General features: G+C 44.5%; 1 protein-coding gene across 5 annotated transcripts in view; it reads left to right on the plus strand.

The window, feature by feature from the left end:
- Positions 1-13,631, plus strand: part of prkn (parkin RBR E3 ubiquitin protein ligase) — a 1,503,655-nt gene that overhangs the window by 397,332 nt on the left and 1,092,692 nt on the right. The window lies entirely within an intron of this gene.

Raw genomic sequence — 13,631 nt, forward strand, 5'->3', positions numbered from 1 at the left:
CTTTTGGTGTATACCATATCAACTGCAAAGAATTGGAAAAATAATGCTTCTAGTTTAGCAAAGACTGCACAACTTTATTACTCTTATGAGAAATTGGTGACTGCTAGGATTCTGTGCTGCAACTCACCTTACTGTTGTAAGGAATGAAATAACATTTAAAGAGATTAAATCAACAAAACCTAGCCGGAGGCTTAAAAGCAGCAGTATCCCGCTGAGGCTAATTGTTCCAGTTTCAGGTTTTGCAAATGTCTTGTCTCTCAGCAGTCTAACAGCAATTCCTTTGTTGCCTGCCATCCATAAGCTATACATTTTCTACACTGTCTTCACAGGGGTCAATACCCCAAGGGCTAGCAATTACCTATTTTCAATCTACTTCTCAAATTTAAAGTAGGCTTGCACTACCTTACCGAACTCTCTTTAAAATTATGGATATTATCACAAAGACCAGAGATTTACAGACTAAAGCAAGCATTTTCTTTATTTACATGTAACTAGTCTAATTGGACATCTCTAGCCACCAGCTCCCACCTCCTCCTGAGGGCGGTCCTTGAGGGCCTCCTGGCCCTCTATGGACAATGTTGTATCTCCTCCTGTACACTTCCATGACTAAGGCTTCCAGGGCCACATCCATGAACCTGGAAGCCCTCTTTCTTCTGTGGTGTTCCATTTTCCTAGAATACACAATTGCAGCACTGATATTCAGCAGCAGCCTCCTGTGATTCGGTGCAGCTTCTCTTTAAGAGAGACAGACTGCCTTAAGAGGAGTAGGCTGCCCACACCATCTGTTCTTTACAAACAGTGCTTGTCTCCCTGCTGATTTGTTCAAGCAGCCAGAAGCATAGACCCCAGTCAGACCAATGCTGCAATCAGGTAAATGAGGAGGCTGCACCAAATTTGTGGGCTGCCCATCTCTATGGCATCATATACCTAAGATATATATGAGCCCATAAAATGTTCATAGCAATGTTAATTTTAGACTCCAGAAACTTTGCCACATTTTCCCAACACTGATATGTGCTTATTGCTGCTTTTCAGACTCCAATCTAGCAGAGGCTGGATGCAGTGCCTTGAATATTTTGTCAACTGCCAGTCTGCTACTTGATGATGATGGAAACAGACTTATGCCCCCTTACTTGTTTTGCTAACAATTCCAACAATGAATGAAGTGGTGCTACTACCTACGAAAGAAGCAAAATCTACCTGAAAGAAGTGAATTTTAAAAAATTCTTTCACGGGATGTAGGCATCACTGACTAGGCCAGCATTTATTGCCCATCTCTAATTGTCCTTAAGAAGATGGTGGTGAGCTGTCTTCTTGAACCACTGCAGTCCATATGGTGTAGGTACACCCACAAGTGCTGTTAGGAAGGGAGTTCCAGAATTTTAATTCAGCAACGTTGAAGGAACGGCGATATAGTTCCAACAGGGCGGCACAATGGCGCAGTGGTTAGGACCGCAGCCTCACAGCTCCAGCGACCTGGGTTCAATTCTGGGTACTGCCTGTGTGGAGTTTGCAAGTTCTCCCTGTGTCTGCGTGGGTTTTCTCCGGGTGCTCCGGTTTCCTCCCACATGCCAAAGACTTGCAGGTTGATAGGTAAATTGGCCATTATAAATTGCCCCTAGTATAGGTAGGTGGTAGGGAAATATAGGGACAGGTGGGGATGTGGTAGGAATATGGGATTAGTGTAGGATTAGTATAAATGGGTGGTTGATGGTCGGCACAGACTCGGTGGGCCGAAGGGCCTGTTTCAGTGCTGTATCTCTAAAAAAAAATGTCAGGATGGTGTGTGGCTTGGAGGGGAACTTGTAGGTGGTGGTGTTCCCATGCAACTGCTGCCCTTGTCCTTATAGGTGGCAGAGGCCGCAGGTTTGGAAGGAGCTGTCTAAGGAGCCTTGGTGAGTTGCTGCAGTGCATCTGTGTGTCATCGGTGGAGGCAGTGAATGTTGAAGGTGCTGGATGATGTGCCAGACAAATGCAACAAATGCTGGCCTTGCCAGTGACGCCCACATCCCATGAAAGAATAAAAAAAATCAAATGGGCTGCTTTGTCCTGGATGGCGTCAAACTTCTTGAGTGTTGTTGGAGCTGCACTCATCCAGGCAAGTGGAGAGTATTCCATCACACTCCTGACTTGTGCCTTGTAGATGGTGGACACTATATCTGAAACCAACAGGAGGGGCTGACATTTTTATCTGACCACGTAGCCTTTCTACAGAAGTGAGAGAAGCAATGACCATGAAGTATACAGACCATCCTAGCTATCAAGTCAGGTCTGGTGGCCAGAAAAGAAAATCAGGAATTACAACTTACAAACAACCCCTCTGTGTAAGTCTATTGCCCCAAGGCAATAAAATTCACTCCACAGTGCACCAGGGGCCCATGGTGTTATAGAGCAACCTCTTCTTTGCATTATGAAACCTTCAACATGCATCTTTATTTCATGACTAATGCTATCAAATAAACTGCACAAGGTGCTATTCATTGAATTTCCACTGATAACAATTAATCATCCTGCCTGTGTTCAAGGCCTTGACCTAACATATGGCTCAATGTTAAATTTTGTCTGATAATGCTCCTGTGAAACGCCTTGGAATGTTTTTCCTATGTCAAAGGCGGAATATGGATGCAAGTTGTTGTTATGTCTTTAGACTTGTTCAGTGTTGCCACACTGACCTTTTGGTTTGGTCAATGTAGGCTTGTTTCAGATTGGTCAAATCTGTCCAGACAATTCCTTTTCACTTTCTCACCAAACTCTATTAAGATTTTGGTCAGGCAAGTATGCAATCATTAAAAGAGGGAAATGCTATTCTGCACTGTTTGCTTGATGCTCATCAACATCTAAACCAAGAAAGTTTCTACCCATTAGTTAATGCTGTATACATTTTTTTGTTTTCTAATACCATTGTATTCTTTTGAATATATATACAATTATCAAAAGTCGTAAAGGTAGCTGGCAAGATCGATAAATTATAATGTTCATAAGACTATACAATAGGGAGGTTGAATCTGAGTCCATGATTTATTTTTAAATTTCCCATCACAAAGGGACTTCCACATTATTATTTACATTTGGGACTTCTATAGTTTGAATTGTGGAGAATGATTTCCATATGTTGGCAGCCGTGGAAAAAAAAATGGCAACTTGAGTGACGTGCTGGAGGGCTGCCACAATCCTTGACCTGCATCAGTCACTATCTTAAAGATAGGAAGAATGAAAGGCGAAAACTGGTGCAGAAAATAAAACCTCTTGGAATGCTTGGTCGCTTTAATATAACATTAAAACCCAAGTCAAAGGAGCAAAGGTTAGAAACACAGCATTGAGTTTAAACTCAGCAATTCTCAGTGGAGGAGCTTAACCAGTGCTTAGTCAGCACATCGTGTACAATGCTGATCAAGGTCTTGAATGAGTTGGACTTTCAGGACCTTTTCTGCAACCTGTGTTTCGCCTTGTGTCAGCTGTGGCTCTGTGGTAGCTTTCTTACCTCTGTGTCAAAAGGGTGTGGGTTTAAATCTCATCCTAGAGTTTTGAGCATATTTCAGGTGGACACATTAGTATAGTACTGATGGAGTGCTGTGCTGTTTTTCAAATGAAACGTCACACCAAGGCTTTATCTGCCCCCACAGGTGGATATGAAAGATCTCATAGTGCTATTTTGAAGAAGATCAGAGGAGATCTCCCCAGTGTCCTGATCAATAGTTATCCCAATACCAACACATCCAAATGCTCTGGTCCTTATCACATTATTGTTTGTTGGAGTTCACTGTGCACAAATTGACTGTTGTGTTTCTTATATCACAACCGTGACTACACTTCAAAAATACTTTAATGGCTGTAAAGCATTTTAAGGTGTCCTGAGGGCATGAAAAACACAATATAAATGTAAGATATTTCTTGCTTGGTGGGAAGTCCTGGAGAATATTGACAGTGCCCGGGACCGGCATGTGTGCAGGAAGTGTCTCCAGCTGCAGCTCCTGGAAGCCTGGAGTGGCAGCTGGGGACACTGTGGAGCATCCATGAAGCAGAGAGTATCGTGGATAGTACATACAGAGAGGTGGTCACACCGTAGGCTCAGACCCCACAGGCAGGAGGGGAATGGGTGACCACCAGGCCGAGCAAGAGGACTAGGCAAGCAGTTCAGGAATCTCCAGTGGCTATTCCCCTGCAAAACAGATATACTGCTTTGGATAGTGTTGGGGGAAATGGCCTCTCAAGGGAAAGCAGCAACAGCCCAATTTGTTGTACCACGGTTGGCTCTGCTGCACAGGAGAGGAGTAAAAAGTGTGGGAATGCAATAGTTATAGGGGATTCAATTGTAAGGGGAATAGATAGGCATTTCTGCGGCCAAAAAAGAGACTCTAGGATGGTATGTTGCCTCCTTGGTGCTAGGATCAAGGATGTCTCAGAGCGGTTACAGGACATTCTGAAGGGGGAGGGTGAACAGCCAGTGGTCGTGGTACACATTGGTACTAACGACATAAGTAAAAAAATGGATGAGGTCCTAAAAGCAGAATATAGGGAACTAGGAAGTAAGTTAAAAAGTAGAAACTCAAAGGTAGTGATCTCAGGATTACTACCAGTGCCATGTGCTAGTCAGAGTAGAAATACCAGGATATATCGGATGAATACGTGGCTGAAGAGATGGTGTGAGGGGGAGGGTTTTAGATTCCTGGGACATTGGGACCGGTTCTGGAGAAGGTGGGACCAGTACAAACTGGACGGGTTACACCTGGGTAGGACTGGAACTGATGTCCTAGGGGGAGTATTTGCTAGAGTGGTTGGGGAGGGTTTAAATTAAAATGACAGGCGGATGGGAACCTTTGCAAGGAGTCAGAGGAGGGGGGATCAAAGACAAGAACAAAAGACAGTAAAGGGAATAAGAAAAATAAGGCAGAGAAATCAAGGACCAGAATCAACCAAGGTCACAGTGAGAAATAGTGGGAAGGGGACAAGTAATGATAAAAAGACAAGCCTTAAGGCTTTGTGCCTTAACGCGTGGAGCATTCGCAATAAAGTGGATGAATTAATCGTGCAAATAGATGTAAACGGGTATGATACAGTTGGGATTACGGAGACATGGCTGCAAGGTGACTAGGGATGGGAAATGAACATCCAGGGGTATTCATTATATAGGAAGGATAGACAAAAAGCAAAAGGCGGTGGAGCTGCATTGCTGGTTAAAGAAGAAATTAACGCAATAGTGAGGAAAGTTAATAGCTCTGACGATGTGGAATCTGTATGGGTAGAGCTGAGAAACACTAAGGGGCAAAAAATGTTAATGAGTGTTGTATATAGACCCCCAAACTGTAGTGGTGATGTTGGGAATGGCATTAAACAGGAAATTAGAGATGCATGCGATAAAGGCACATCTGTAATTATGGGTGACCTAAATCTGCATATCGATTGGGCGATTTAAATTAGTCACAATACCGTAGAGGAGGAATTCTTGGAGTGTATACGGGATGGTTTTCTGGACCAATATGTTGAGGGACCAACTAGGGAACAGGCCATCCTAGACTGGGTATTGTGTAACGAGAGAGGAATAATTGACAATCTAGTGGTGTGAGACCCCTTGAGGATGAGCGACCATAATATGACAGAATTCTTCATCAAGATGGAGAGTGACGTAGTTGATTCTGAGACTAGGGTCCTGAATCTTAGTAAAGGAAACTACGAAGGTATGAGGCGCGAGTTGGCTATGACGGATTGGGAAAAGTTACTTAAAGGGATGATGGTGGATAGGCAATGGCAAACATTTAAAGAGCACATGGATGAACTGCAACAATTGTTTATCCCTGTCTGGCGCAAAAGTAAAACGGGAAAGGTAGCCAAACCATGACTTATAAGGGAAATTAGAGATAGCATTACATCCAAGAAACAGGCATATAAATTTGCCAGAAAAAACAACAGACCTGAGGATTGGGAGAAGTTTAGAATTCAGCAAAGGAGGACCAAAGGCTTGATTAAGAAGGGGAAAATAGAGTACGAGAGCAAGCTTGCGGGGAACATAAAAACTGACTGTAAAAGTTTCTATAGGTATATGAAGAGAAAAAGATTGGTGAAGACAAATGTAGGTCCCTTACAGTCAGAAACAGGGGAATTTATTATGGGGAACAAAGAAATGGCTGACCAACTAAATGCATACTTTGGTTCTGTCTTTACAAAGGAGGATGCAAATATCATACCAGAAATGTTGGGGAACACAGTGCTTAGTGAGAGAGAGGAACTGAAGGAAATCAGTATTAGTAGAGAAATGGTGTTGGGGAAATTGATGGGATTGAAGGCCGATAAATCCCCAGGGCCTGATGGTATGCATCACAGAGTACGTAAGGAAGTGGCCCTGGAAATAGTGGATGCATTGGCGGTCATCTTCCAAGATTCTATAGACTTTGGAACAGTTCCTACAGGTTGGAGGGTAGCTAATGTAACCCCACTATTTAAAAAGGGAGGTAGAGAGAAAACATGGAATTATAGACCAGTCAGCCTGACATCAGGAGTGGGGAAAATTCTAGAGTTCATTATCAAAGATTTTATAGCAGAGCACTTAGAGAACAGTGGCAGAATCGGGCAGAGTCAGTATGGATTTACGAAAGGGAAATCATACTTGACAAATCTACAAGAATTCTTTGAGGATGTAACTAGTAGAGTTGATGAGGGGGAGCCAGTGGATGTGGTTTATTTAGACTTTCAGAAGGCTTTCTACAAAGTCCCACATAAGGAGATTAGCATTTAAAATTAAAGCGCATGGGATTGGGGGTAGTGTATTGCGATGGATAGAAAATTGGTTGGCAGACAGGAAACAAAGAGTGGGAATAAATGGGTCTTTTTCCAAATGGCAGGCAGTGACGAGTGTGGTACCGCAGGGATTGATGCTAGGACCCCAGCTATTCACAATATATATTAATGATTTAGATGAGGGAACTAAATGTAATATCTCCAGATTTGCAGATGACAAAAAACTGGATGGCAGGGTGAGTTGTGAGGAGGATGCAGAGAGGCTTCAGGGTGATTTGGACAAGTTGAGTGAGTGGGCAAATGCATGGCAGATGCAGTATAATGTGGATAAATGTGAGGTTATCCACTTTGGTAGCAAAAACAGGAAGGCAGATTATTATCTGAACGGCTATAAACTTAGATAGGGGAATATGCAGCGAGACCTGGGTGTTTTCATACACCAGTCGCTGAAGGTAAGCATGCAGGTGCAACAGGTGGTAAAAAAGGCAAATGGTATGTTGGCCTTCATAGCGAGAGGATTCAAGTACAGGAGCAGGGATGTCTTGCTGCAATTATTCAGGGCCTTGGTGAGGCCACACCTGGAATATTGTCTGCAGTTATGGTCTCCTTATCTGAGGAAGGATGGTCTTGCTATAGAGGGAGTGCAGCGAAGGTTTACCAGACTGATTCCTGGGATGGCGGGACTGACGTATGAGGAGAGATTGAGTCGGTTAGGATTATATTCGCTGGAGTTCAGAAGAGTGAGGGGGGTTCTCATAGAAACCTATAAAATTCTAACAGGACTAGACAGGGTAGATGCAGGAAGGATGTTCCCGATGGTGGGAGAGTCCATAACCAGGGGTCATAGTCTCAGGATACGGATAAACCTTTCAGGACTGAGATGAGGAGAGATTTCTTCACCCAGAGAGTGGTGAGCCTGTGGAATTCGCTACCACGGAAAGCAGTTGAGGCCAAAACATTGTATGTTTTCAAGAAGGAGTTCGATATAGCTCTTGGGTCTAAAGGGATCAAAGGGTATGGGACGAAAGCAGGAACAGATTACTGAGTTGGATGATCAGCCATGATCATAATGAATGGCGGAGGTGGCTCGAAGGGCCGAATGACCTACTCCTTCTCCTATTTTCTATGTTTCTATATGACTGTGGAAAAGATTTTGTTCTGGACCACACTGTTCCATCCTCCTTGTTGAAAGGGAGCAGAGTGAGTTTGGGGAATATATGAAATGATGATATGGTGGCTGGGTTAAGGGGAATTTATTTAAAAATGAATGTCTGGTACTCATGGGATGAATTATAAATATATTATTTATTATTTGGTCATTCTGTCAAGTCGATTCTGTAGTTTTGATCCTGAGGATCATATATAATTTTGAAAATTACAGACTGTTGGTCATTTTGATGGTGAATATTCTTGAAATAAGTTCAAAACATTCCCCTCTCTCTTTTAGTTTACCAATGTTTGGTTTTTAACTCTGACATGAAACATGCTGACACCCTGAAAATCAGTAATACTGCCCTGGTTCTTGCTGCATGACATCAGAAGATAGGCAAGCACACTTCAGCATGAAACCTCCTTCCTGATGGTAATTTATTTGAGCAGCCTCAGCCTTTGACAGCTTGGTATTTGGGTTCGGGATTGAGATGGAATTACCACTGCAGGCAGGACTAAAAAGTGCCTACTTTGGTGTTAACTGCAATGAAGGTGGAGCAACATTCGAAATTGACTACTGACAATCGCACACTTAATTCATAAATATTTCCAAAAGCAGCATAGGTTTTTTTTTATACATTGTAATAATTAATACCCATGACCTGTTTTAGGTTTTAGGTTTTCTCTTGAAATTTCACTCCTGAAGGTCAGCAGTCAGCAGTAAAATGGATAAATTCAGAATCCTGGATAAAATAGTTAATAGTGGAGCAATGCTTAAACCAGTGGGGAGATAAAAGAAATAATAGAAGATGAAATGCACAAAGTAAAAAAGGGAGGTACAAAATGAAAGTCATGAAAATATTAACCAGAAGAAATGAGAAAATATTAAAATATAAAGAACACACATAAGAAAAAGAGAGAGGATTAGGGATAGGGAAACCAACTGTGATGGAAATTATAAATAATGTACAAGTATTATTTGCAATAAAGGGGTTTGTATTTCTACATTTCTAAATCACATTTTTCAGGTTGTATTTAGTAAACCCTTTGTTACTTATTCAGAAATGTTTGTACTTAAATCTGTAGGGATTAAAACTTTCCATGACAGTGCATTAAATTATGGAAGGAGAATCTAGGGTTTGGCAGAATTGAGGATAGCATATGGATTTGATACACAGGTGAGTATCGGGTGTCTGTCAGAAGTGAGGGAAGTGCAAGGGCATGGTGCTGACAATATTGGATGGGGGGTGGGGAGTTCTGGTAGCACTAGTTTGTGACAAGCTAAGAGATTACAAATTTAATATTGCAAATATTAAATATATTACATTTAGCATTTTGTGATTGCTTCCTGGAAATCATATCCCAGTGTCTGCCTCTTTCTTTCCATCTCCATTTGCTCCCCTCTATCTGTGTACCTCTCCATGGGTGGGATTTCAAATCACAGGTCAGGACCTCGACATCGCGATGACCTCTGGATCCGACCCCGCGCCAACACAGAAATGCGCACGCGTCGCAATTACAAGTAACAAATCAGTTAATCGGCCTGGAGGCTGGACTGAGGCAGCAGAGGGCCCAATTTAAAGGGTGAGCAGCAGCCATTGCTGAGGCTGCCGTTTGTCCAGAAAATGGAAGCACAACCTGAACAGAGGACAGTGGGCCAGGAGGGCCCCTGTGCCATGGCAGCCCCCCATTTTGCTGACAACTCGTTGGAGGTGCTGCTGGAGGCAGTGACTGCATGTAGGAGCATTCTCTTCCCCGCTAGTCACAACAGAAGGCCTGGGAGACTCACCAAGTGGGCATGGCTGGAGGTGGCATGCAAAGCCTGCAGCAGAGGAGTGCTGAGGAGGAACTTGGTGTAGTGCAGAAAGCATTTCAATGACCTTCTTAGGTCTGGCAAGGTGAGTGCCGAGAATCCCAGATGGTACACCTCCTGGTCATCAATCACCAGAGTGTTAAAGAAAATGGCATCCTGAGGGCGCATAGAATTCTCCTGACTATGGGCGAGGAGTGTGCTTAGCAACCTTTCTGACCCACGGGCGTAGGTCAGAACCCTAGTGCTGCTGGTCATTAGGCTGGAGTGCAGACTGCAATATCATCTGCAAATGAGAAGCTGCAAGTAGAGAGGAAGGGAGGCATTGTCCTAATGGTATCGTTCTTCACCTGCCGGCCAAAAGGGAGCTTGGGAGAACAAGAGGGTAAGCCTGGACGGTGAGGTGCCCCAGCTTGCAGTACTGATGGGATTCAAGGAGCAGACCCTTTATGTGATCAGAGTGTCCAGCCACAGGGACGCACGGAGAGAGAAGCAGGAGCCTTCAGCAGACAGGGTGAAGACATCTCAACATCTCCAGGTTCAGGGGATGCTTGGCAATGCTCCCTGTTCAACCAGCTCTCAATGCATAAGCTGTCGTCTCATTGTTTTAATCAGCAAGGACATCTGTTGACTGTCCCAATCTCTTTCATCATCTTCTCTTATGTCACTCACAGGGCCAGTTGCGTAGGTACAGGATTCCACACTCTGAGAACAAGTTCCCGAGGAGTAAGAGGAGGAATACACGTCAGACCCTGCATTGTCACATCTTACTAGCACCCCCTCCACCAACACAGACACTCGCACCTCGATGAGTCCTCGCATGTTATTAGAGAGGGTGGCACAGGGTGATACGCATCACACATCTGAGTAGGAGGATTCAGGGGAGGCAGAATCAGCTATGTCAGTCCTCTATGGTGGATGCAGAACAGGCACAGCCCTGCTTAGCAGGGCGGAGATGCTTTGCCTTGGGAGTCACGAAGCAGGCGGCTCTACCTGGAGAACCAGTGTGAGATGTGTGCCCACGTGTCGGATTTACCTGAGGCTTTGCGAGTCATGGGATGAGAATGGAGGAGTCCATTCATTTCATGTGCTTCACAATGTTTCAGTGCTTTGAGTGCATGAGCTCTTCCCTTGAGAAAGTTGCCAACGTCTTGGCGAGCTCTCACTCACAGTGGATGCAGCAAGAGTGCACTGCACCAGTATTCACCAAAGAGAAGGACTTGATGGATGATGAGTCTAGGGAAGGGAGTGTAGATAGTCTGGGTCATGTCGATATCAAAAAGGAGGTGTTGGGCGTCTTGAAAAACATTAAGGTAGATAAATCCCCAGGGCCTGATGGGATCTACCCCAGAATACTGAGGGAGGCAAGGGAGGAAATTGCTGGGGCCTTGACAGAAATCTTTGTATCCTTATTGGCTACAGGTAAGGTCCCAGAGGACTGGAGAATAGCAAATGTTGTTCCTTTAAGAAGGGTAGCAAGGATAATCCAGGAAATTACAAGCTGGCGAGCTTTACGTCAGTGGTAGGGAAATTATTGGAGAGGATTCTTCAGGACAGGATTTACTCCCATTTGGAAACAAATGGACTTATTAGCGAGAGGCAGCATGGTTTTGTGAAGGGGAGGTCGTGTCACACTAACTTGATCAAGTTTTTTGAGGAAGTGACGAAGATGATTGATGAAGGAAGGGCAGTGGATGTTATCTATATGGACTTCACTAAAGCATTTGACAAGGTCCCTCATGGCAGACTGGTAAAAAAGGTGAAGTCACACGGGATCAGAGGTGAGCTGGCAAGATGGATACAGAACTGGCTCGCTCATAGAAGACAGAGGGTAGCAGTGGAAGGATACTTTTCTGAATGAAGGGCTGTGACTAGTGTTGTTCCACAGGGATCAGTGCTGGGACCTTTGCTGTTTGTAGTATATATCAATGATTTGGAAGAAAATGTAGCTGGTCTGATTAGTAAGTTTGCGGACGACACAAATGTTGGTGGAGTTGCGGATAGTGATGAGGATTGTCAGAGGATACAGCAGGATATAGATCGGTTGGAGACTTGGGCGGAGAAATTGCAGATGGAGTTTAATCCGAACAAATGTGAGGTAATGCATTTTGTAAGGTCTAATACAGGTGGGAAGTATACAGTAAATGGCAGAACCCTTCAGAGTATTGACAGGCAGAGAGATCTGGGTGCACAGGCCCACAGATCACTGAAAGTGGCAACGCAGGTGGATAAGGTAGTCCAAGAAGGCATACGGCATGCTTGCCTTCATCAGTCGGGGCATAGAGTATAAAAATTGGCAAGTCATGCTGCAGCTGTACAGAACCTTAGTTAGGCCACACTTGGAATATTGCGTACAATTCTGGTTGCCACACTACCAGAAAGATGTGGAGGCTTTGGAGAGGGTACAGAAGAGGTTTACCAGGATGTTGCCTGGTATGGAGGGTATTAGCTATGAGGAGAGGTTGGATAAACTCGGATTGTTTTCACTGGAACAACGGAGGTGGAGGGGTGACCTGATAGAGGTTTACAAAGTTATGAGTGGCATGGACAGTGTGGATAGTCAGAAGCTTTTTCCCAGGGTGGAAGAGTCAGTTACTAGGTTTAAGGTTTAAGGTGCGAGGGGCAAAGTTTAGAGGGGTTGTGCGAGGCAAGTTTTTTACACTGAGGGTGGTGAGTGCCTGAAACTTGCTGCCGGGGGAGGTGGTGGAAGCAGGTACGATAGTGACGTTTAAGAGGCATCTTGACAAATACATGAATAGGATGGGAATAGAGGGATATGGACCCCGGAAGTGCAGAAGGTTTTAGTTTAGACAGGCATCATGATCAGCGCAGTCTTGGAGGGCCGAATGGCCTGTTCCTGTGCTGTACTGTTCTTTGTTCTTCTTTGTTCTTTGACATGCACATGATGCATGCCAGACTCAGCAGCAATGATCAGTCAGTGGCACAAATGGTGCAGAGAAGCATGGGGGGAATTTTATGGGGCTTGCAAGAGCAGCTTTCGAGGTGGGCGGGGTGACTTATTTAGGCATGAATTGATATTTCGATTTCCCGATGGCTGGCTTTTGTTTTGTAATTAAGTCAGCGGCGTGTTTGTGTCGTTAGTGTTCACCCTGTACTGTGGCGGGTTGCAGCTTTCCATGCATTTGCATAGCATGAATACTCGTTACCCTGCAAGTATTTCAAATTAAGTCCTACCTGCCAGATTAAGTCAGCGGCAAACGAGAATCTTGTGGTACCCTCGTTCACGTGCATTTAAATGTGGCATGCACCAGTCGGCTTTGTGCAGTTGTACCTGAGGTTTCTGAGTGGGCCCACATCAGAGACGCCATCTATGAGTCAGCTTTGACCACCTACGGCAAAAGTGCGAAGAGAAATGCAGACTGGTTTCAATCTCATAATGAAGAGCTGGAACCTGTCATAGCCGCTAAGCGCATTGCACTTTTGAACTACAAGAAAGCCCCCAGCGATTTAACATCCGCAGCACTTAAAGCAGCCAGAAGTACTGCACAAAGAACAGCTAGGCGTTGCGCAAACGACTACTGGCAACACCTATGCAGTCATATTCAGCTGGCCTCAGACACCGGAAACATCAGAGGAATGTATGATGGCATGAAGAGAGCTCTTGGGCCAACCATCAAGAAGATTGCCCCCCTCAAATCTAAATCGGGGGACATAATCACTGACCAACGCAAACAGATGGACCGCTGGGTTGAGCACTACCTAGAACTGTACTCCAGGGAGAATGCTGTCACTGAGACTGCCCTCAATGCAGCCCAGCCTCTACCAGTCATGGATGAGCTGGACATACAGCCAACCAAATCGGAACTCAGTGATGCCATTGATTCCCTAGCCAGCGGAAAAGCCCCTGGGAAGGACAGCATTACCCCTGAAATAATCAAGAGTGCCAAGCCTGCTATACTCTCAGCACTACATGAACTGC

The sequence above is a fragment of the Heterodontus francisci genome, chromosome 13 (genome assembly GCF_036365525.1).
Source record: "Heterodontus francisci isolate sHetFra1 chromosome 13, sHetFra1.hap1, whole genome shotgun sequence".
NCBI lineage: Eukaryota > Metazoa > Chordata > Chondrichthyes > Heterodontiformes > Heterodontidae > Heterodontus > Heterodontus francisci.